The sequence below is a fragment of the Hippopotamus amphibius genome, chromosome 2, assembly GCF_030028045.1.
Source record: "Hippopotamus amphibius kiboko isolate mHipAmp2 chromosome 2, mHipAmp2.hap2, whole genome shotgun sequence".
In the NCBI taxonomy this organism is placed as follows: Eukaryota; Metazoa; Chordata; class Mammalia; order Artiodactyla; family Hippopotamidae; genus Hippopotamus; species Hippopotamus amphibius.
Window position 1 is genome coordinate 97,171,059 of NC_080187.1, and position 25,063 is coordinate 97,196,121.

The 25,063-nt window shown below is 42.1% G+C and overlaps 1 protein-coding gene across 2 annotated transcripts in view; it reads right to left on the reverse strand.

The window, feature by feature from the left end:
• RCL1 (RNA terminal phosphate cyclase like 1) overlaps positions 1–25,063 on the reverse strand; it is a 95,170-nt gene that overhangs the window by 798 nt on the left and 69,309 nt on the right. Inside the window, exons 9-11 of one of the 2 annotated variants that reach the window (XR_009051315.1) lie at positions 9,673–9,749; positions 6,999–7,145; positions 1,516–1,560 (exon numbers count right to left, since the gene is read on the reverse strand). The gene's annotated coding sequence lies outside the window, so the exon portion shown is untranslated. The remainder of the gene's footprint in view (positions 1–1,515; positions 1,561–6,998; positions 7,146–9,672; positions 9,750–25,063) is intronic. The other variant, XR_009051314.1, reaches the window with a different exon arrangement.

A 25,063-nucleotide genomic window follows, 5' to 3' on the forward strand; every position in this document is an offset into this window, starting at 1 on the left:
GCAACAAACCTTCAGTTTTTGTTTTGAGCGCCTACTGTGTAGTAGCACTCTTCTAGGATTTGTGAATACCGTTTTTAAAAAATACAGGATATAGTGTCTGACCTTAAGGAATGCTTAACCTGAAATTTTCTTTATAGTAAATCAGCACTCAAAAAAAAAAAAAAAAAAAAACTCAGCACTGTTTTTGAATCCTCTGATGTTGAGACTTAAAAAAAACAACCCAAAGAGCTCAGCCTTCATTTAGCATTAGAACAAGGATAATAATAACATTAATTTCCAAATTTCACCAACTCCAAGCTTCCCATTGGCTTGACCATGGGAGGTTCAATTTCTTAGACTCTCCCCTTTAAAGTCATTTGCTAGAGCCTGCAAAGGTACCTACAAACATATACAAATATCCACAAACACTGAGCTGGGGAACTCAGAAGGGAAAGACACCACAGCAAAGTTGTTTGAGCCTCAAAGTGTTAAGTGGTTAGTCCAGCAAAGTCTTTCATTTGTCACCTTATTAACAGTTTCGGCACTGACAATTCACCCAGGGGGTCACACCATCCTGCCAATGCTGGACATCTAGTCACCTAAAACTGACCTTGAAAAATGAGAGGGAGTTTGGGATGTTCCACAGTAAAGCTGTTCGGTCCCCATATTGCTCTGGAAAGCTCACTCACAAGATAGAAACAGACATTTTGCTTGGGGCGCTTACCCACCAGGCTTGTGACGTCAGGACGGATTTTGGTGGCAATCCCTACAGTGCACCAGGAGCAATGACTCCATAAAACACTGTGGCCTTGCTGCTGGCTTTGGCTTTGCTATGACAGCTTCCTTCTTCCCTTATGGTGACTCAGCTCTCAAGTGCCCCAGTCATTTCTCCCTGTTATCTGGCCTCTGTGGGAGCTATTCCACCCCATCAGGCATGCTCTCTGAAGCCAGTGGTGTCAGGATCAAGTCTTGTGTTCCAGGACGCTCCTTGGCCCCTTTGCAAGTCAGCGCCTGGCTTTCTTATCAGAATCACCTGAGCCACACCTCTGGCCCAGCCAAAGCTCTCTTACACCAACACTGGGAATATCACCACCGGGTGAGTGATCATAAATGATGGACCAACGTAATGGTATAAGCACACTGAAAATGTAAAAAGCCTTCCTGGTACAAAATGATATTTTTACCTATCAGTTATCCAGTTCAAGGAGGCCAGAGGTAGTTGCTTGTGATTAGATAGCTATTTAAAGTAAGCAGCACAAGAGAAATTCATAATAAGTCTACAAGAATTAATGTTTTGCATAAAGCTTTTCTTTTCTCAAAAAATATTTTATTTCTGAATATTATGTGCTCAGAACCAGAAAGAAAGCAGCAATATAAGTGAAATAATCTGTTTCAGGGATTTTAGAGATTGAATGTAGCAATGTGGACATATTTTAGTTTCCAAAGCCCAGAAAGATAGAGAAGATGATAGATAATGTTTATTGCACAGTTTCTATGTCATACATTGTGCTAAGTAATTTATATGTATTGTCTCACCTGATCAAACAATGCTTTGAGGTAGCTACTACTATGACCTTCACCCTACAAACAGGAAAACCAAGGTTAAGAAAATGTTCCCACATTCTGAGCTAGTAAGACGTATGAACACTGGGCATCTGATTCTGACACCTGTGCTCACTGCCTCCCCCCGAGCCTTCATCATGGGTTTAGCTGCTATATTTGACTTCCAACCCCATTTCTGCTCCTATAGGGTCACTTAATCCCACTACCTTGTCTGTAAAATGGAAGAATGAGGGTTCTCTGAGCTAACATTTGCAAAGCCCCAATGCAAGATGATCATTACATGAGAGGGCAGAGTTCATCCCTCATGAGAAGGATGAGGGGATCAGAAGACCCTCCGGTTGCAGAATCCAGCTCTAAGGCACCATCAGCCAGGCCCAGGCACATAACCAGATGCAGTGAAAATGTGATTTGAGGCCTGAAAAGAATGTGGGCATTCGAGTCACATTGCTAACCCCAGAACACCACCGACTTCTGACAAGGAGGTTCAGACACACTGGACTTACTTTAATTGCAACCCAGATTATTTTTGCCTTTGTCCAAAGCAGGTCAAGGTGGGAACACTAAGATTATCTGCTTCTTTCATTGTCGTGAAAGTTGTCTCAATTACCAAAGCTGATTATTTTCTACAGACGCTCTCATGCTTATCACAGTGTGTGAGACACAAAATCTCAGAGGCCCTTGCCTATTTGGGCATCTCTTCTCTGAGGCTTGGATTCTCCTTTAAATGATAAAGATCTAGCTAATCTCTGAAGTACCTATTCTGTCTTCAGTTTGAAATTCTTGCAGTTCAAGAAGGTTTGTTATTAGGTTTCCCATCTATACAGGCAGCTGGACACAGACACTGCAGGAAGACACCTGTGGACCTCTGTGCTTATGATGAAGTGTAATAAGGTAAGAGGACGAGGGGACTGGGTTGAGCCCTTAGTCAAAGGACTGAGCCTTCCAGCCAGCTGATGGTCTGGTATCATTTGCCCTGAAAGGTGACTGCAACAGGAGAGAGCCATCTGCTACAGTCTGCCTGTTTGAGAAAGCCCAGTCTCTCTCCACATCCAGTCCATTCTGGGTTGAGCCCTGATACTGAATATTTATCACTGAGTCCCCATATGCCAGTTCATATTTAAGTCCATCATTTGGTAATTGATTTCCATTATCATTTCTATTGTAAATCAATGTAAATAATTTCCACGTATGGGTTTGTTAGTATCTTACTCATTGCCCTTGGACCTGGTAATCAATGGAAACCAAGCAGAGTCCCCTCTTTTCAGATTTAATTGTAGGTCCTTCCCACTGATGTCTCCTGGATTTTCAGGGTTCTGTTCACAGGACTGCCTCATTTTCCCTTAGACTAGACTTCCCTGATGGCCATCCTCATCATCATGTCAACATACACTGAGCGCTTACCATGCTTGAGACGCTGTGTAACTAATACACGTACACTTCACATGAACGACCTCACTCAGTTCTATAAGATAATCATCATCATTATTATTACCTGCATTTTATAGTTGAGGAGGTTGAGTTGAGTCATAGAGAAGCTTCTTGCCCACAGATCACAAGACCAGAGAGGGTTGGAGCTGGAGTTTATACCCATGTCTGTGTGACTCGACCATTTACACTCCTCCCTGACTAGGACCTGGAAAAAACCTTCATTTCTACCAGTCTCACTAAAACAGTGGCCCAACAAATGGCTCTCTCTGGGAGCAGGTTACAGGCTGTTTACCAAATTATAAGAACGTGAATTTAGTCTAAAGTGAATGACAGCTACCTAAATGTGGTGAGTCTAAGTGATTGTCTAAATTAATCAGTTTCAGAAAAAAATGAGCTGCTTTGTAAGGGAAAGCAGATGGTGTGAGGAAGCATGGGTCTCTCCTTTTTTATTCTTTTCTGTGTGCCATTGGGTAAATCACTTAGCTTCTCTGTGCTTCAATTCCTAGAGTTGGACTGGATACAGTTTAAGGCAGTGTTTTTCAAACTGCATCTCACAAGCCATTAGTGGGTTATGAAATCAATTTAGTGAACCACAACCATAATATTTTAAGAAATTAAACAAGATAGAAGAGTAGAGCATAAATATATTCATAGTATTAGTGCTATATTATTTATAGTATTAGAATAGTAGAAAATAAAAAATAGTCACTCACATGTAGTAAGTATTTTTGATCAACCTTTTTGTTCTCAAGTGTGTGTGGGGGTATTAGATCACAATGTAGAATATATTTCTTATGGAGGATCATACTAAAGAAAGTTTGAATAACAGTTGACTATGATTTTCCCTACCTCAAATTAGAAGATTCCATCCAAGAGTTATACTTTAGTCACACTCAAATTTGCAGACTGTAAGTCTCTATAGTTTGTTAGTGACCATCTCATTGGCAAACTTCAGCAGAAAAAAAAAAAAAGAGGGAGAGACTCAAATAAAACCTCATAATGTTCCGTGTCTCTTTGAACCCAGGGGTTCTTTCCCTGATAACTAAGAAGCTAAACATACTCTGACTGTCAAATAATGTTTTTCCTCCTTGATTCATGACTATTATATTTTCTCTTTTAACATATTTACAAAAGTGACATCTGTTCCCTTCTTTGTTCAACATGACTCCATGAATGATAAGAAACCAAGGTAACACAGCTAATATGATATCATCTCTGCATGTCATAATTTGTCAATATTTAGGCAAAATCCTCATGAGATACTGAGTATATTCCTCTGATCCCATTTGCTTCAAAGCTATATTTCTCTTGTTTGCTCCGATAGGGCTTAGAAATGTATATATTATTAATGATGGATAGCATACATACAAAAAATGTAAAAATCATAAGTGTATGGCTTGAAGAGTTTTCACACAGTGAACGTATGATAAGTAGGTAACTAATCATATCAAAAATAGAACATACTCGCATACCAGAATTCCTCTCATGTTCTTTTCCCAGACTTTACCTCTTCCCAACAAGGTGAGCCAATATCTTGACTTTGAATAGTATACACTGGTTTTTCTTTCTTTTTTTTTTTTTTTTGAACTTTATATAAATGAAACTATACAATATATACCTTCCTGTGTCTGGCTTTCTTTGCTCAACATCATGTTTGTAAAATTTAGGCTGTCACTATATTTGTGGTTTGTTCATTCTTTCCAATTAAGGGTTGGTACAAATAGTGCAACAATCAATTCTTATATATGTCTTTTGGTGCACATGTATATGCATTTTTATTGGATAAATATATAGGAATGAAATTGTTGGGTCAGAGGGGAGAGCTCTCACAAGACATTGACCGTGCTGGCACCCTGACCTCGGACTTCCAGCTTCCAGAACTGTGAGGAAAGAAATTCCTGGTGTTTAAGCCACCCATTTTGTGGCATTTTGTTATGGCAGCCTGAGCCTATAGGGTTTGAATGCCATTTTAATAATTTAACTAGGTTCCAAAAGAAAACTGGAAGTTAACTTTCAGAGGATTAACTTAGCCAACTATTTCAAAGCATTTGTTCACTTATTTCCAGGGAAAAAGCATTCTCATTTCTGCCTTCATGCCAGAGACAAACCTTTCAGAGGTCTGTTTAGATTGGTTCAAATCCACAGTTCCAATACCCAGCTTTGGCAATAATGGTCGTTGATGTAGACAAGAGTTCCTCCTCCAAAATTATTCCATACATAAAACTGAAAATGAGGTCTAAACATGCTTATGACTCAAATACGAGTTCTAAAGAGAGATTTCCAAACTATTGATAGCACAATTTTTTTAAGTCTGTCTATCTATCTATCTATCTATCTATCTATCTATCTATCTATCTATCTATCTATATCCATACCCTTATACCTATAAAAAGGAAAAGAAAAAAAAAAAAAGCCTAAATGGGGAAACAGAGTCTTATATATGTTAATAGGACTGGAAGTTGATTAGGCCTTCATAGAAGGCAATTCGACAAACAGCTCTCAAATTTTAAATGCATGTGCTCTTTGACACAGTAACTCTAATCCAAGGATGTAGTAACGTGTGAACCCAACCACAAATGTACAAAGATGTTTATTGCAGCTTTGCTGATCTATAATGGAATGGTGAAAATAAATCATGACACACCCATACACTGGAAAACTATGCAGTCTTCAGTAAGAATATGGTAGGTAGTTCTCTACATGTACTGATGTGGAAAGCTGTCTATGATGTACTGTTAAATGAAAAAAGCAAGTCAACAGAGCAATATTTAAAGTATGAACCCAACAAAGAAACTTCCTATATATGACTCTGTGTGTGCAAAAGCATAGAAAACAGGTCTGGAAGAACAGTGTGGATCATGGTTACCCCTGGGGAGAACAGTGGCATAGAGGGTAAAGGGTGTGTATTCATTTACTAGGGCTGCCATAACAAAATACCACAGCCCGGGTGGCTTAACCAACAGAAACTTATTTTCTCACAGTTTTGGAGCCTAGAAGTCTAAGATCAAGGTGCTCACAGGTTTCTTCTGAGACCTCTCTCCTTGGCTTGCATACAGCCACCTTCCTGCTGTGTCCTCACGTGGCTTTTTCAGACAGAATACCAGCCTGACTGGATTAGGGCCACCCTAACAGCCTCATTAAAGTTAATCACAGTTTAAAGGCCCTCTCTCCAAATAGTCATATTCTGGGGTACTGAGGGTTAGGACCTCAACATATGAATTTGGGGGGACACAATTCAGCCTGTAATAAGGTGACGTCCACATTTTATATTGTCTCAAAGTTTTATGACAAGCACATATTTCTTTTGTAAATCTAAAAAACAATGAGAACAATAGGGAAAGAATGACTGGAAGACAAATGTTAACAACAAAATATGAACAGGCGTTACCGCTAAGGATTATAGGTGATCCTTATTTTACTTCTTCCATGTTTTTTAATGTTTCTCTTGTGCTCCTCAATGAACATGTATTGCTTTTGAATTAGAAAACAGAATAAATATTATTTTTTTAGTGAAATGAATAAACCCAACATCTTCCCCTTCAACGGCCTGGAAATTAGACACACTCTGGGAAAGCATCTACCTTTGGAACTGGCTAGCAATCCTTAATAATTTACGACACCACTTATAATAAGCTACTTAAAATATGTGATCATTCAGAGATGGCATGTGATTCTTAGGTTATGAAAACTGGCATAACTTTTCTCAGTTTTCTAGGTTACAATAGTAAAGTGAATCTAATCTCAAATTAGTAGCCTTTTCAAGCAATTATTCAAATTAAAGATTTTTCAAATGAGTATTACATTATGCCTATGGTATGAAATGCACACTTTTTCTTAATTTACTAATATTTATTAAGTAACGAGTCTTAATCCCAACACCAATAATAATGTCCTATATGAATAGACTATTTTTTCCAAGAGATGTACATCACAGTTATTAATTAGATAACCCCATTATATTATGAAATCACCTGTGGAGAAATGTGTTAAGAATAAGAAAATAAAGAGCTTGTGACTCCAACACGTACCTGCTCTGCCTCAGGGTTTGGAGCTCAGTTAGAAACGCCTATGAGATTTGCTGACTTCTGAGTCAGGCAACTTTCCCTTGGAGTCCATGTGAGCGAACTTCCATCAGGTGATGGGTTGGTCCGTCTAGCTCTCAGGAGAGTTCCAGTCTGCACGTAGAGAAGCACAGGATGCTTCAAAGAGAATTTCCTAACAAGGAAACTGCTGCACATTCCCCCATGTGGCTATGTGAAGAATGAAGCAATGATATCTTCCAAAGCGGCCCCTCCTTTTTTCCTTGGAAATTGCCTTTAGTGCTGTTAAGAGTGGATTTCCAAAAGAAAGAAAGCAATCTAAAGTGACAAGTAACTGGAAATTTTGAAATTTTCTTTTTTGTGGTCAATAATCCCAACAGTTTTCTTCCCATTGGGGAGGCACTCAGAATTCCTGACTATTCGTTCATCCACTGGAATGTAGCAGATTTGGAAATTCCCAGCCACCAATCTCGTCAGGGATCCATTTCTTTACCATGCCAAGTCCTGTCAACCACAGAGGCTTGCATTTAGAAGTAGGCAAGTTTTCTAGTTCTTTCACACTTTAGAATAAGTCAAAACAAATACTCTGGAGAATGACTATGGACAGAAGATGATGAAGGGGTGGACGGCTTCCAGTATTACCCAATGTGATGTTCTGAACTCTTTGGCAATAGCAATATTGTATTTACAAATACTTCCTTCCCATAAAATTTTAAACTAAAAGTTGCCTTACATTAGCAATTATCTAAACATCTGTCTCTACATCCAACTTTATTCAAGCTGTAAAGGTTAACCATGTTTGTCTACCTGCTGGAAAAAGAGTGGGAGAGAAAGAAGAAATGGCCAGTTAGTTACCAAGTGACCGGAGAGCTACTGTTCGTGTTTGGATTCAATTCTCTTTCATCTTTCAGGCGTGAAATCTATGCCATTCCATCCCCAGAGCATAGGAAGCAGGCTTTTTGCTGAGTTCTCTGGCAGGACTAGGGAGGCACCTTGTACTGCTGGACGAGCTGAGGGGATTCCATGTGGGAAACTGAGCAGCACACTTTATTATTTATGTATTTATTAAGTGTTCTCACTACATTTTTTCTCACACTTTAAACGACAGGGACTGAAAGAAGTCAGAGGAAGAAAAGTGAGAGGAGGCTGCTGGGCAGTCATGGGCTGAATGTTGGCTGCTCTTTCTTGCTATACTCTGGCAAGCAGTGAGGTGAATCCCTGCTCACCGACACTACACAGTCCTTTACAGTTTATAAAGCGCTTGTACATACAATAACTCGTCTGGTTTTCTCAACACCCCTATGTTCAAGAAATGACCAGTTGGGCTTCCTTGGTGGTGCAGTAGTTAAGAATCCTCCTGCCAATGCAGGGGACACACGTTTGAGCCCTGGTCCGGGAAGATCCCACATGCCGTGGAGCAACTAAACCCGTGCGCCACAACTACTGAGCCTGGACTCTAGAGCCCATGAGCCACAACTACTGAGCCCACATGCCACAACTACTGAAGCCCATGCACCTAGAGCCTGTGCCTCGCAACAAGAGAAGCCACCACAATGAGAAGCCCACGCACCACAACGAAGAGTAGCCCCAGCTCACTACAACTAGAGAAAGCCTGTGTGCAGCAACGAAGACCCAACGCAGCTAAAATAAATAAATAAATAATAAAATAAATCTTTAAAAAAAAAAAAAGAAATGACCAGTATACACACTAAATTCTATTTTGTATCATATTCCATTAGGTTTTCAGGCTTTGGAGTCAGACTACTGGGATTCAAATATTAACTCAGTCACTTTCTGGCTGTGTGACTTTAACTAAGTTATGGTAAGTGAAATATGCCAGCCACAGAAGGACAAATACTGCATGATTCCACTTGTATGAGGTATCGAACATAGTAGAATTCATAGACTCATAGAGTGGAATGGTGGTTGCCAGGGGCTAAGGGGAGGAGGAAATGGGGAGATGCTGATCAGTGGGTATAAAGTTTCAGTTAAACTAGATGAATAAGTCCTAGAGATGTGCTGTACAACATCATAGCTAAGTTAACAATACTGTATCATAAAATTAAAAATTTAAGAGGGTGGATCTCATGTTAAATGTTCTTACCACAATAAAATAAAATTTGAAAAAGATTTAAATGTAAAACATAAGACCATCAAAGGAAATATGAGCGAATACATCATCCTAGGGAGGGATGATACCAAACACAGAAACTATACAAACACACACTGATTACAAAGAACGGCTCGCATCTATTAAGGTCTTACTATATGCTAGGTCATGTACTGAGGACTTGCATTATCTCATTTAATCCTCTCACCAATCCTCTGAAGCAACTATGATTGTTATCACTCTTTCATGAATAAGAAAAATAAGGTACAGGGAAGTGGATATTGTCAGCTGTCTTGCCAGAATCCATCATCCTCCCCTTCATCATTTCTAACTGAACCTCAGTTTTCTTCAGGTATCTACTCCTTCCTCATGCATAACTTGTGACCCCAGAGAAGAACTAATTATTAGTATAAGCCAACCAGTGATTGGTTCCAGAATGAATATATAATTGACTTTCAGCCAATAAGACACAAGTCGATGGTTGCTGAAGAACTTCTGGGAAAATTCTTTCTCGGCTTAAGAGAGACCAATGAAGAAGGCAGTGTCACTTACCTGCTGAATATGAAAAGAAGCTGTAGTTGCTCTTGGCATCCACCTTGTAACCATGAGGGAAACCAGCCTGAGGTTTCCTATGAGAAGAAAGAGCCAAGACAGTTGAAGAGAAATGAGTGAAAGCCCTGACCACACTGCACCTGAAGCCTATACTACTGAACATCCACCCAGATGAGCCTCACTGGTTACCAGTTTCGTCCTGGTGTCTGATATTCGCTGTATCTTCAAGTTAACTGACTTCTGCCATCTCTAGTCTGCTATTAATATTTCCAGTAAATTTTTGTTTATTGCATTTTTTAGTTCTAGAAGTTCCATTTTGTTTTATTTTATAATTTCTATTTTTCTACTGAGACTTTCTATCTGTTCTTCTGTAATGAGCATATTTTCATCATCTCTATGTGTTGTTATAATAGTTATAATAGCTGCTTTTAGACATTTATTTTCCAAATCCAACATCTGAGTCATTTTACAGTTAGTCTCCATTAATTCTCTTTGTTTCTTGAGTATGGAATAATATTTTCCTATGTGTCTAAAAATTTTGAATTTTATGTGAACACTGTGAACATTGTAGAGACTCTTGATTCTGCTATATTCCCCCAAATTGTGTTGATTTGTTTATTTTATCAATTAACTTAGTTGAACTCCATGTCAAATCTGCCCGTCTCTCAGTGAACCATAGCCTAAAATTTCTCTTCTAGCTTCAGCTCATCTGTTTGGAATCTATCTCAAGTGAAGATGTCAAGTAGGTGGTTAGTTGGATACATATATTTAGAGCTCAGGAGTGAGATTTGGACTAAAGATGAAGGTTGATAGGATAAGCATATAGATGATAGATGAAGCCACTGGAGTAGATGAAATCACTCAAGCACAAAGTGAGAAAAAAGGAGGGTATATTGGTTCGTTTCCACACCAATTCTCCAGCTCTTCAGATACCAACTCGGTATCCAATGATTTAATTCAATTCTGACACTAAATAACCAGAGTTAGCATCAGACCCCACAGCTCATGGCTGTCTGCCCCCACTTCAGACACCAATCAGAGTCCAAGGGCTCCTCTACTTCTGACCAACCTGCTATAAATTGGTGGTTCCCCTTGAACTCCTCCTTAGGTTTGATAATTTACAACAATGGCTCACAGAACTCAGGGAAGCACTTTACTAATACCAGTTTATTGTAAATAATATCATAAAGGATACAAATGGACAGCCAGATGAAGAGGTACATAGGTCAAGGTCCAGAAACGCCCCTAGTACAGGAGTTTCCGTCCCCAGGAAGGTAGGGTGTGCCACCCCTTTAGCACATGGATGTGTTTACAAGCCTGGAAGTTCTTCAAACCCCTTAGCTGAGGGGATTTTAGGGAGGTTTCATTAAATAGACATAATTGATTAAACCACTGGCCATTGGTGATTAACTCCATCTCCAGTTCCTCTCCCCTCCTAGGAGGTCAGACAGAGGTGGGGGGAGGCTGAAAGTTCCAACCCTCTACTGCCTTGGTCTTTCTGACAACAAACCCCCATTCTGAAGCCATCTAGGGACCCCCAGCCGCCAGTCATCACATTAGCATGCAAAAAAGACACTCATGCCTCTGTAGAAATTCTTGTGCCAGGAACCAGAACAAAAACCAAATAAATATTTATTATACCACAATATGACAACCATGTTTATGGACTGGAAAACACAGTATCATCAAGGCATCACCCCTCCCCAGATTGGTCAACAGATTCAATGTAATCACAATCAAAATCCTACCAGGCTTATTATTTTTGTAGAAATTGACAATCTAATTTCAAAATGTATATGCAAATGAAAAATTCTAAAACAGCCCAGATAATCTTGAAGAAAAAAAAAGCAAAACAAAGTTGGAGGACTTCAACTACTGAATTTCAAAACTTACCATAAAGCACAGAAACACATTCACCTGCTGATCTCCCTTACATACACCTGTTCACCGCACACCAAGGAGTCTTTTATGCAGTGAAAGGACAGCATATAGATATCCTAAGTTAAGTCAAAGGCTTCCCAAAGGTACCAACTGACTATACACCTTAGTGTTATCATTTGGTCGTGCAGTTACAGCCAAAGCAATAAGAAAGTTCTTGACCTCAGAAGAAAATTATTGACCTACCATAGATGGATTTTTTTTATTCTGTTTACCTCAATCCAACATTTCCCAAAGTATATTACCTGATAATTGTGTTTTATGGGAAGGAAGGAAGGAAGGAAGGAAGGGGGGGAGGGAGAGAGGAAGGGAGGGAGGGAGGGAGGATGGAAGGTAATTCTTAACCAAATAAATTTGGGGATTGCTGATTTCAGTAAACTTTGATTTTATTTATCGCAGGACTTCCCAGAACCTTCAATATGCTAATGTGTATAATAAGTCTGTAAGATGGCAGACAGTAGAATCTTGTGTTTGAAACCCTTTTTAAAACTAATTAGTGTTGGGACATCCTTGGTGGCACAGTGGTTAAGACTCCACACTCCCAATGCAGGGGGCCTGGGGTCAACCCCTGGTCAGGGAACTAGATCCCATATGCATGCCACAACCAAGAGTTCACATGCCACAACTAAGAGTTCACATGCCACAACTAAGGAGCCTGTGTGCCACAACTAAGTGGGCAAGCCGCAACCAAGACCCAGTGCAACATAAATAAATAAATAAATATTTTTTAAAAAAAGTCAAAAAAATTAACTAGTGTTCAGTGGAACAACATACTTTGAGAAATGCTATCTCAGGCCAATGGGAAAAAGCTACAAATATAAATTTATTATTTTTCTCTGACTCAAGAGTGACTAAACTTCAAGCTTATTAAGTGAACCCTTATATTTTGAATGATATGAAGCATCTACTTTTGAACAAAAGAACATAGGATTAGGAGGTAGAAACAGCACTCTTCTAAATAGCTGCATGGTCTTGGGCAATTATCACTTTAATCCTTTCTAATCCAATTTCTTTCCTATAGCTGTAAAAGCAGAAATCCCCTGGTCACAGAGTTCTTTGTGGTGGCCAAATATAAATGTCTTTGAATAGCAGAATTAAAGAGGATACAAATGTTAGGATGGAAAACCCCAGAGTGTCCAGTTAGAAATTCCCTCCAGTTGTCCCTGTTCTTGCTCTTGGAGTACTGACCACAGTTTGATGTTGGGCTTGGTTCTAGTGTCCCGTCAGGAAGAGTGATGTCAAAGGTGCGCATTGCTGGGCAAAGTGTTCAGGGGTTCCAATGAAGAAGAGTCCACTTTATAGACCTTCCCACTTATGGCTGCATTCACTCAACTGTCCCCTCCCCAACCAGGACTACGGGAAACAGTTGTGGGGGGTAAGAGGCAGGGAGGGGTCACAAAGTTATAAAAATCCAGAATAGTCCAGATAATTAACCCTAGGGGTAGAATCTGAAGATAGGCCGAAGAGTTGCTGAGAATACATGCCCCAAAATATCTTTCATACTTTTTTTTTCTCATTTTATCTTGTTACAGTGAAGTCCACTAAATAGAGATTGATTTAATGTAAGCTGATTTTAGAAAATTGGAAATATTTCTAGGAGGGTTAAAGAACAATTAAACATTCACCTGGAGTGTGCATTTGCTCAGTCAGGCCACTTTCTTCTTAATACCTGAAATGACTGGCATTCAGGGAATAGGACTGTGATTGGCAGTGTGAGCAGTAAGAGGACCCTGGGTGGGGAGGGGCTGCTGTAGTTGCGGGAGGGCCTGGCGGGGAACAGATGCAGAGAAGGCATTCATACAGTGACAGAGAAGTGCAAAAGTGGAAATGTGACAAAGGAAGATGTTCATGAAAACCTGTCCAATGCCAAATGACTCCTAAGGTCTATCGTTCTTTCATTTCTTCTTCCCTCCTTCATTGTATGCTCTTCTGCTCAAAGGAACTAGGAAAGCTGGGACTAGGGTTAAGTTACATCATAGGTGAACTTGGTTTTTATATGCTAGTCTGACAAGCTAAAAACCACCTACCTTTGTGATGCCAAATGTGTTCCAAATTCCAAAGGACCTCCTTACAAGAGAAATTGTTTGGGATATAATCTGTTTGTGAGCTGGAAGTTTCCAATAATATCTAGTCAATAAATATTTACTGGGCACCTACTATGGGCAGGCATTGCTAGATACTGAAGTTACAGTAGACAATGAGAGACGTCATCTCTGTTCTCATAAAGCTTAATGATCATGTTTATATTTCAAAGGTCACTCATGTGCAGAAAGTGGGTTGGAAGGAAACAAGATTGGAGCCAGAAGACCACCTTGGAGGCAGTTTCAGAAATGCAAGGAAGGAGGTGGTCTTTAATCTTCATTGAACATTTCTGAGTGGAAAGGCATTAGCAAGACTGTAGTCTTTTGTATTTTCAGCAGAATTTGTATTTTGATTAGTGGAATAATGGGCACTCTTTGTCTCTTTGTGGATTTATAATTAATAATTGGTTTTGTTTTAATATTCTACACCAACATCTGCTAGTCTTTGGCTAAGGAATGGCCACAGAGAGCCCTCAGACAGAACATTCATGTTTTGGCAGTTGAAAGTGCTGTCCTGCACTGAAGTGATAAGAGTTAGATGGTATGGTTAGGGCACAAATATCTGCTGTCCCCTGTTGGGGCGGGCAGTGACTTCCAGATCCCCCTACAACTCCTGGCAAGATCACGGAACCAAGGACATTGTCTTAGCCCCATCCACTTAGACACCTCTCTCAGCCATTTCTAGCCAACTACCTGGGTGTATACCACATGCTCTGGTGACCCATATTTTGAGAAACACAGCTCCAGTCCTTTGCATAGCATCTAGCAATAATAAACATTGGCTGCAACGGTGGACATACGGTTTGTTTATATGACAACTTTGTGTTCACGTTCTCTATCATGTCAGTCTTCATTTCACAGTTTTAATTTTTTCTCCTGTTCGTACTTGTCCTTCTGTGCTTAAGAAGTCTGGCTTCTCAGACTCACAGATAAAGTAAACAAATTAGTGGTCACCAATGGGGAGAGGAAAGGGGGGAGGGGCAATATAGGGAGAGGGGAATAAGAGGTACAAAACTATTAGGTATAAAATAAGCTACAAGGATATATAGTACAACATGGGGAATATAACAAATATTTTACAATAACTATAAATGGAGTATAACCTTTAAAATTGTGAATCACTATATTGTACACCTGTAACTTACATAATATCGCAACTACACTTCAATTAAAAAAAGTAGTCTGGCTTCTTTTAGTGCATCATCATTTAGCCATCCTTCCTCTAGGTTCTAACACCCCAGTGTATCAAAGATACTTTGATTCAATTTAGAAAATATTCCTGAGCACCATGTGTAAAACTCTAACTTGAGTGCTGTGGGGGCCACAAAGATGACTAGGAAGAATGCTGTCCCTTCCTTCATAGAGTATTTCTTTTGACCTTTTCTGACTCCATTGAAATTTTCTTTAATCCTCTATTATTATCTCCCTAGTTCTACCCTCTCTAGTTTCCCACTGCCTCTGAAACATAAACTTCCAGGCTATGATAGACTGTTACATTAATGGTACCTGAAGAATCACACCATTCCATAGGGTAGCTCCCTCCCACACTGCATCTGAACTTGGCCATGAGACTTGGTTTTGGCCAGCAGACATCATCAAACGTGATGCAGACATCATCAAACGTGATGCAAACACAGGCTTGATAAGTGCTTGTGCACTGCAGCTTTATCTCTTGGAATACTGCCACTCCTGTGGGAAGACATTCTGGAACCTTTTTGAAACATTGAAAATGTTGAAGTATGTGGGCCGAGTGATGGGATTCAGAATGTCCTGCTTGAGCAGTGGAGGAGCTGAGGGTGCGGGGCGTGGAGACTAATATCACCCTGTTTGGTCCTGAGGGATGGCTGGTTAGCCAAAGACGGGTAAGATTCCTCAAGGGAGGAACAACCTAAGACAGGCACAGTCGCAGAGGGGCCAACACGGGTGGGGCACAGACCCTCAATCCTTTTGAGAGAGGTCTCCTGCCCCCAGGGCTGCTTTGCTCTCCACGCCCAGCTCAAATCAGGACCCAGGAGGCAAACAAAGATCATTGCCCCCAGTCATGTGAGGCCTTTGATTGTTTATGGGATTAACCTGGGAGTGTTAGACCCTTAGGCTATGCCGAGAACTCAATAAAAGCAACGTGGGATCAATCAGCAAGGCTCTTGATCCTGGAGGTCTTGAGGCCCCCGGTCCCATCTTTCTCTTCAGTCTGTGTCTGTGTCTTCTTCAAGCTTGCGGCACCCGTCACTCACCTCGAGTCGCCGAGTTGATCCCGGCACACTCCCATGTGGGGAAGCCTGTTCCAGATTCCTTGAGGATGAAAGCTCCTAGAGAGAGAAGCCCAGCTGAGCCCAGCATTTAGTGGTCCTCCCAGCAGAATGCAGCCACAGGACAGCCCATTCAAGACCAGCAGAAGAACCTCCCAGCCTTGCCACAGAATCATAAAAAATAATTGTTTAAGCCAAAGTTTTGGCTGTTTTGTTATACAGCAATTGGTAACTGAAACACATGCCTTACTTTCAAGGCCTTTCTCTGACTCTGTAATGGAAGAATTCCATTTCAGTCCTGAAGTTCTCTAGGCAACTCTTCAAGCTGCTATGCTAAGGTCTATTCTGCAAAAATGAAGAGCCTGGACTCTGGCATCAAGGGCTTCTTGGCTATGGGGCTTTGGACAATCTACTTAAACTTTCTAAGCATCAGTTTTCTGCATTAGAGCAGTGTTTCTCAAAATGTGGTCTACTTGCATCAGAAATACCAGGTGCTTTTATTTTTTTTAAAAATAGTCTTAAGCAGCTATTTTTATAATAGCCCCAAACTGGAAACAATGTCAATATACATGGACTGGTGAAAGCCTATGATACATTCATAGAATGGAATACTTCTCAGCACTGAAAAGGACAGAACTACTGTTATATTAACATGGTTGAATCTCTCAGATATTATTTTGAGCAAAAGCCAGACACAGAAGAATACATATTGTATGGTTCTATCTATTTTAAGTCTTGGGATAGGCAATATTGATTTATGATTATCAGACAAAACAAATTGATGAAATTAGAGTAGTGACCACCTCTGAGTGGGAGGTGGGAAGGACTGACTGAAAAGAGGCAAAGGGAACAGGCTGGCGCGATGGAAATGTTCCATATCTTGATTTGGGTGTAGGTTACCTGAAGGGATACATCTGTCAAAACATCAAACTCTACACCTAAAACCTGTGCATTTTTATACAAAAATCATATGCCACTTTAAAAAAGAGATTGCAGAAATCATGCAGATTTGGGCCTGCCTCATGGGTCGGATACTTAAATTGGCTTTCTTAAACTCTAGTTCATCTCCTATATGGAAAAGTTTGAAAGCTGAGAACATATTTCCCTGGTATCCTCAAAGCTAGGCTTCTGGGTGTGAATTGGTTCTGCCACTTAGGTGTGTATTCATGAGAGATCTGGAAAATGGAAAGAAGGTAATTCCACTTGGCCATCTTTCCATGGAGCTTCAGGCCAATAAGTGGGCTCTGACAAGTGGGAGTGCTGGCCGGGGCCAGACTCCACACTCCACTGTGGGTGGGTGGGTGACAGTGACAGCAATGACAGCCTTACAGACAACAGGGGCAGACTGCCAGGTCAGCAGACCTCTGGATCTCAGCTGCAGTGGAATAACCTTGAGACCAAAAGCCAAGTGGCTTCCTCTCCTCCAGCCCTTTCAATGATTTTGTAAGTACCTCATTCCTTACTCTCAGTCTCCTTCTGCTGGATATATCTTGAGTGGTGTCTGTTTCCTGCCCTGAACCCTAATTCAGAGCCCCAACACCTCCCACCCAGACCTAATGGAGTAATGATGGAATCCAGCGGTTCTATCACAAGGAGTGATTCTGAGGCTCACATGAGATCTTACACTTTAAGAGAAGGCACCTGACATAGAGTAGATGCTCAGCAAATTAAGCATCGACTAAATTATTGCGACTATTGGGTTAAATTATAAGATTATTACTGCAAGATATAAGAATTCACAAAAGCCTAGGTGTGTGGTGCAAACACACACTCCTTTTAAAAAATGTCAACCAAACTCATTCTTTCCTGCCTAAATTGCCATGGCTTGTGCTGTTGCCATCAGGTGAAGCCAAATATGCTGCCTTAGCCACAGCTCTTTGCACCAGAGATGGGTGAAGGAGCCAAGGGGGCACCAGACCTGGGCTGGGCAGAAGGGAGGCCAATTACTCTAAAGCAGTTTGGTTGCATCTCAGCCAGCTCTGCCCAATAGCCTTCCCATGTGGTCTCTCACATCAGCTCTTAGCCTGCTACCGTCCCTCCTCCATGGGGACTTGGAAATCTTTTAAATTTGCAAATCACATCATATCACTTCCCTTCAATGGCTTCTCCTTGTATTTGGGATTAAATTGTAGGCCCTTGAAAACCTTAGCCAACAAGGCCCCTGTGATCTAGTCTGCACCTGGTTTTCTGGCCAAATCTCATGTTACTCTTTCCCTCACACCCATGCCTCAGATTAAGGTGGGTTCCCTGCTACATTTCCCCTTGTACTTTTTCCTTTCAGAAGGAAATTGTGAACCATTTTCACAACTGTAATTGAATAATTTGTAATTACTTAATACTTCTCTCCCACACTAGATGTAAGCTCAATGAGAGCAACACTTGTGTATCTTATTCAGTATTGTATCTCTGGTACCTAGCTCAGTGCCTGGCACACAGCAGGTGCTCAGTGAACTTTTATAAATGAACTAATACATGCTCATACCCTCATTAGAAGCGAGAGAGTAGCACAGACATATATATACTACCAACTGTAAAATAGTCAGTGGGAAGTTGTATAACAAAGGGAGTCCAACTCGAGGATGGAAGATGCCTTAGAGGACTGGGGCGGGGAGGGTGGGGGGGACTCGAGGGGGGGGAGTCAAGGAAGGGAGGGAATACGGGGATATGTGTATAAAAACAGATGATTGAACCTGGTGTACCCCCCCAAAAAAAAAAGAAAAAAAAAAAAAGAAAAGAAAAGCATCAGCCGAGGCAACCTTAGGTCTTCGTGGTGGTGCATTCAACTCAGAACCAATTTGCCTATTTAATCTGCAGGTTGACAATGCTCAAGGTAAAAAATAAATAAGATCCTGGCAGCTGTGATGGGCAGAGTTCAGGGGTCCTCGGGCCACTGGGCTGAGAGAGATTAGATTCAGGTGCAGCTTTTGACTTAGCCTCAGAGTAAGACCAGAAACTAGTCCTATTGGGTCTCAGCTTCCTCGTCCACCCTTGCAGGTACCCTGTCTGGTACTTGTCACCCACACCTCAGCAGGCTGCTGCTAAGAGGACTGTGTGAGACATTAGGCACCAAAGGGTTTGGAAAAAAATAACCAATTTCTGGTGGCACACTTTATTGCCACAAGTACCCATTTATCAAGAACAGAATCAGAAAAATCAAATAAATTATACTCTTTGTGTGTTGTACCTTTTAAAGGATTTCATTTACAAGGAAATAGAAGCACCCACGGTTCCCACCCAAAGCAAAGTCAGCTCTTATCACAGCTTAGAGGGTCCCAGAAAACTCCCTTAGCCCTTCTGAAGCTCCTCAGAAGCAAACTTTCCTCCTAGAGAAAAGGTGGAGGTAGCAGATCCCCTTTTCTTGTTTTTCTCTTCTCATTCTTCATCATTCTTTAGGGTTTTCCTGAGAAACATTCATCACACATCTGCCACTGAGGCATTGTGGTGAACACAGGACATTACACAGTCTTGGTTCCTATAGCACCTGTAACTAGAGGGCAGGCACCCACTGAACAAATTACACAAACTTTCCTAACAAATAATTCAGTGACAAAAGAAGGGCTGAACAAAAGTACTACGAAAACACAAAACAGGGTAGGAATTGACCAGGTTTGAGAGGTCAAGGGAATATCCTTGAGCAGAGTTTTGAAAGACGGGAAGGAATCAACTAAGCCAAGGCTTGGATGTGAGAGGTGGAGGCACCACTGCAGGCGGAGGGAAGAGGAGGAACAAGGACTCTGAAGAAGAAGGCAAGTTTCCTGTTTGCCAGTGTTTTGTGTGTGTCTTTGCTTTTATTTGTTTTTACTTTTCTCTATGGACTAGACTCATGGGACTCATTAACCCTAAACATGATGTTGTAGAAGAAATTGGAATGGAAGTCCTGGGACCTGGGCACTAGCCATTATCTAGCCAAGTCATTATCTGGCTTCTGTGTGTATATATGACAACTTGAGTCTTTAACCATTTGGGGCTTCCATTTCTTCATCTGCAAAATGAGGGTCTCGGAATAAATGATCGTTAGGATGATTCTAGGGACCTCATATACTCTTAGGACATACGTGGGGTATTTACTGGACCTCTCTCCTCTGTGTATACCACCTTTCTAGGGTATGCCTCCCCAGCCCTCCCAAGCATAATTGATTGGTTTGAGGGTGGGAACTGACTCAAGCTGGGCCAATCAGATTTTATTCCTTGGGACTTTTAAACTAGGCTAGCTCCTGGAATGAAGGAGAAAAAAACTGGGAGGTTGTAGGGAAACCACTTTCTTCCCACTGGGTAGACTCAGCAAAAAAAGGAGGACTTCAGAGACAGAAGAATAAAATATATTGGCAGAAAGAAGCCGCCTGGGCCCTGGCCCTAAAGCCAGCTCTGTGCTCGCCCTTACATTCCACAGAAAACCTCTATATCCTTTTAATAAATTCTCTTTTTCCTTGAAGCTAGCTTGAATTGTATAGTGGATCCTAGCAGGTTTTATGTGTGTCTAACCATGTGTTTCCCCACCCCCCTCTTTGGCTTTCCCTGGGGATTTCCTCCCCCAATTTTTAGGAGGTTCCAGTAGGGTAAGCATCATGGATACTCCCCTTAAGGGTGAGCACATGATCTAGGGTGGCCAATCAGGGCTCCCTATCTGCCTGGCCACAATGATTGGTTGGTGTATGGGCACATGACCCAAGCAAGGCCAATCAATGTCTTCCCTAGGAATGATACAGGGAGCTGGAAAGAGAAATTCTTTCAGCTGTAGGTGGCTAAACTGAGATGATGTGCACTTGGGACTCAGCCACCATTTTACTTTCTTTGTGGAGAGGCCCTGTCTGCAGGATGACACCCAGCAGAGACAAGCCAAACCCAAGAGATGGAGAGAGAGAGAGAGAGAAACCTCAGAAACACTGAACCTTCGATTCTATCCTGCCTAAAGCCAGACCCATTGCTAGATTTTCCAGTTATGTAAGTCAATAAATTTCTTTGTTTAAGCCAACTGGAATTGGGTTTCCATCACTTGCAATCCAAACAGCTCTGACTCATATAAGTTCATTTCTATTAACTTGCCTCCAAAATCCTAACTAAAGGAGCAATATAAGCAAATACAAGATTTTATGAAGTCTTTTGAGTTCAGACAACTGTCTCTTTAGAATTAAAAAGACCACTCGTTTAGCAGGGGCTCCCAACCCCATAACTCCTTCCAGTCCACTTGCTGCAGATCCATCAGTCTTTGGTTTCTGTTATGGGTTGAACTGTGTTCTCCCCAACCACACCCCCTTCCCCCCACAAAAGATATGTTGAAGTCCTTCTCCAGTACCTCAGAATGTGACCTTATTTGGAATTATGGTCACTGAAGATGTAATTAGCTAAGACTGTGGTCAAACTACAGTAAGGTGGGCACTGAATCCATTTTCTTATACCAAGATGGCCATGTGAAGACAGAAACCCAGAGAGAACACTATGTGAAGATGGAAGATTGGAGTGATGCATCTATAAGCTGAGGAATGCCTAGGGCCACCGGAGCTAGGAGAGAGGCACGGAACAGATTCTCCCCTCAGAGCCCTCAGAAGGAACCAAATCTGCCAATTTCGTTGGCAATAAGTTTCTGTTGTTTTAAGCCACCTAATTTGTGGTACTTTGTTGCAGCCCTAGGAAACTAATACAGTCCCCAAACCATGACGCACTGGATGATGGTCGCAGGTACAGAAGGTGTTGCACTCGCTGCCTCCCATCAAGGTTGTAATTTTATTTAGGTCAGAACAACTGTCCTTAGACCACCTTCCTGTTCCACTACTCCCCTCTCAGCTTCCTTTTGCTCTAGGGAAACTGGAGGCCTAGGTGGAAATTCTGATAGGGTGGCCTAGACTCAGCTCCAGTGGAATTGGGTTCAGATTCCAAGGGACTCAAGCACCTGAGGAAGAGGGCATTCATCGACTGGCTGCAAGGTGGGAAAACAGACACAATGAGAACCGCATGCATTGGCAGAGCCAGCAGCAAGCCAGGCACCCGACAGCTGGTACCCAAGGCCCCATTCCCAGCCTTTGTCCAAACAGTGTGTCTGGTAACCATCCTGGAGAACATGGGGCTTGTCCTTCTCTACTCCCAACAGCCAGCCCCACACTCCAACCCTACCTCCCAGGGCATAAGAAAGGGAGAAGAGAGGAGGGCTAGACAAAAAGTGAAGCAAATACAAAACCTGGCATCTCTGTCGCTAGGAGAGACGCACAAAGAGAAGGCCCAGCTTGACTGCCTGTTCTCCACAGCAAACTAACAGAAGATGGAGATGAGTGACACATTACCAGTACTGGATGAAAGGCACCATGCTGAGAGCCACATGGCTCCACTGGAAGTGGAGTCTCAGAGAGCTAGGGAGAGATCCAGAAGATGAACTGGTATTTGTTACTCAAATATTTCTCCTCTGGAGGTTTTCTTCTGGAAAGACCATAATCTCCTCCCTTATTTGCTAACTCCTCGCTCTACATGTTGGGAGGACCTCCTGACCTGGACACTGTGGCCCCTCCCAGCAAACAGTGGGAGCAGCTGTTGAGTGCATTTTCAAGCCTCATCAAAGGGTGGGAGCATGGAGGGGAGAAGACGGGGAGCCACCTTCCCACTGAAAGAGAATAACCTGAAGAGCAACAAGGAGTAAGTTGTGGCTTTAGAAAAAAAAAATTCTCCTCCTGGGAGATGTCAGATACTTACCTCCTTCTAGGAGATGTCAGATACTTGATTCCCAGCAACAGCTCCATTAAATTGTCATGTATTGATTTCGTGTTCCAGTGAGGTCAGCTCTAATGAGTAGATCAAGTTGTTCTTGTCCTTTAGTCCAGATAGGTTTTGGTGACTGAGATCCCATATGTGGTAAGGGAATCCAGGTCAGGCTTCTCGGCACGATGCGAGTCTCTCCCAGGCGCTCTTCTCTCCTTCCCTCACTCCACCCCAAACCCGCCCATGCCTCACGGCCCTCCCTGTCCAGCCACCACTCTTCTCTTTACTCAACTGGGAGCCCAACCTGAGCCCTCAGCTTTTAGAAATCTCTGGGTATCTGGGTATAGGGATGACGGCGCTATGGGAGAGGATCACACCTCACCAAGTTCTTCACCAGCTTGAGAAAGGTTGGTATCTCCAAGGCCACCAAAGATGGTTCTTCAATGGAGATTGTCTTGGGGAGGAGAAATAAAATCCTGGGTCAGAGATTTTTTTTTTTTTTTGCATTGCTTTCAGTTTTAGATATATTACTTGAAAGGTATCAAATCTTGAAGGTGGAGTTATCCTTAAAGACAAGCCACTCCCACACCATGCCATGCACCAGTGTAGGCCCAGTGAAAATTTAATCAAAAGACCCCAGGGAGCACAGTAGAGGTTCTGACCAGCTGCTCTGTCCCCAGCTTGCTTTCAAACTCCAGTGCCCTGCCCCCACCAATCTGGGCATCTCCTAGTGCCCACCCCATGAAAGTTTAGAGTTTCATGTTACTCCAGGTACATCTCTTTTGCAGTTTTCTAAAGGGTTTGCTTATAGTTGATAAGACGAAACAGGAAAGAAAACAATAACTCAATTTTATCCCCCTTTGCCATCTCTTTCTTTCTTGTAGACCCCATAAGAAAAACCTCTGTGGTCCAGAACTACCAGCATCCTTTGATGTACCAGTGATTCAAAAGGATACATCCATGGCCACTGCCAGTCTGGCTTCTGCAGGTTTCACTTGGTACCAGGTGAAGGTGGGGATAGACCCAGGCCCTTTATGAGAAATAATCAGCAGAGGGAGAAAAGAGCAAGGAGGAAAGTCCCAGATATGGCTGGGGCCACCAGACATTCTCAGGCAATGGTGTGAAGGGTGCTCCTGCTTATGTAAATAAACAGGATCTTCCCAAAGTAATCATCTGTGAAGGTGAGATCCTTATTTCAACGGAGAAGCCTTCTGTTATACATATTTAAGAAACGCTCTGTTGCCTATAGGATTTATCCTTTATTATGCCAGATGTCCAATGTCCTCAGCAATGGCAAATCTTTATCATTTCAGGACACATTTGATGACAGGAAGAAGTCTAAAGTCATTTGGAATAAAGCCTTACCAAGAAGCTGGGCAATTTCCTTCAGGTCAGAATCTAGGTGTGGTTGGTTTAGCAATTATTTCTCTCTTATATCTTGTCCATTGCCCAGAAGGGAGGAGGCCAGGCTGCTGGGGCAATGATCATCACGCCCACCAGCCAGTAGGGTCTGGACAGTGTTAGGTCCAGTGGACCAAGTATATTGCCTAGCAGGGTCAGTGCCACTGAAAGAAAAAGTCCTTATCTTTGGAAGACCTTCACTTTTCTGGGTCTGTGGCAGACTCATGTTTGGGTCCCAAGTCTTCTCTCCAACCCCCAGTTCCCCATCAGCAGTATTTCGCCAGTTTTCTTCAAACCTTGTGTTCAGGGTCAAAAGTGACTCCCCCAGATACCCTCCTGTGGCTTGGTGCCTCCTCCTAAATCACTCCAACAATAGAGAACAGATAAAGCAAAAAGTGAAAGTCCCCTCCCCAATCTCACAAGCCTAGGCTACTCCTAGTAACACCCAGTATGTTTCCTCCCACATGGTTTCTTTTGGGGGACTCTTAAACATGCTCTTTTAACTAAATCAATGCACATATTTTGAATGATAGAAAGAGTCCACTGCAGTGAGAACACTGACCCACCCACCGCAGAGCCTTAAGTAGGCTGTGATTACCTCAGGCCAGGATGGCTTAATTTCTAAGTCTGCAGGTCTCTTCGTACAGCTACAACCCACACCAACCTCAGGTCCTAGCAGAACCCAGGTGGGCCGTGGGACAAAGGAGGCTGTTCCACTGGGCTTCAGTGGAGCTTGCTAGTTCCGGTAGCCAACGGGCTAGGCCCAGGATCTGATCTGAACTCTGCCCTGTCCTAGCCGAGTCCCTCTGCTCTCCAACGTCCTCACCTGGTAAAGACAGAGGTGGAATAAGAGGGAGCCAGTTGGTAAGATGCCCAGGGAACTAATCTATAATGTAATGGATAGAGGAAATTGTATTGGTCAGCCCTCTGTTCAGGGAACATCCTGAATATTGTTGAAAGGAACATACTGATAAGCTGCTGAGAGTTAAGGGGGACAGAGGAACCATTTCTACAGTATGTATTTGTTGCCTTGGCCTG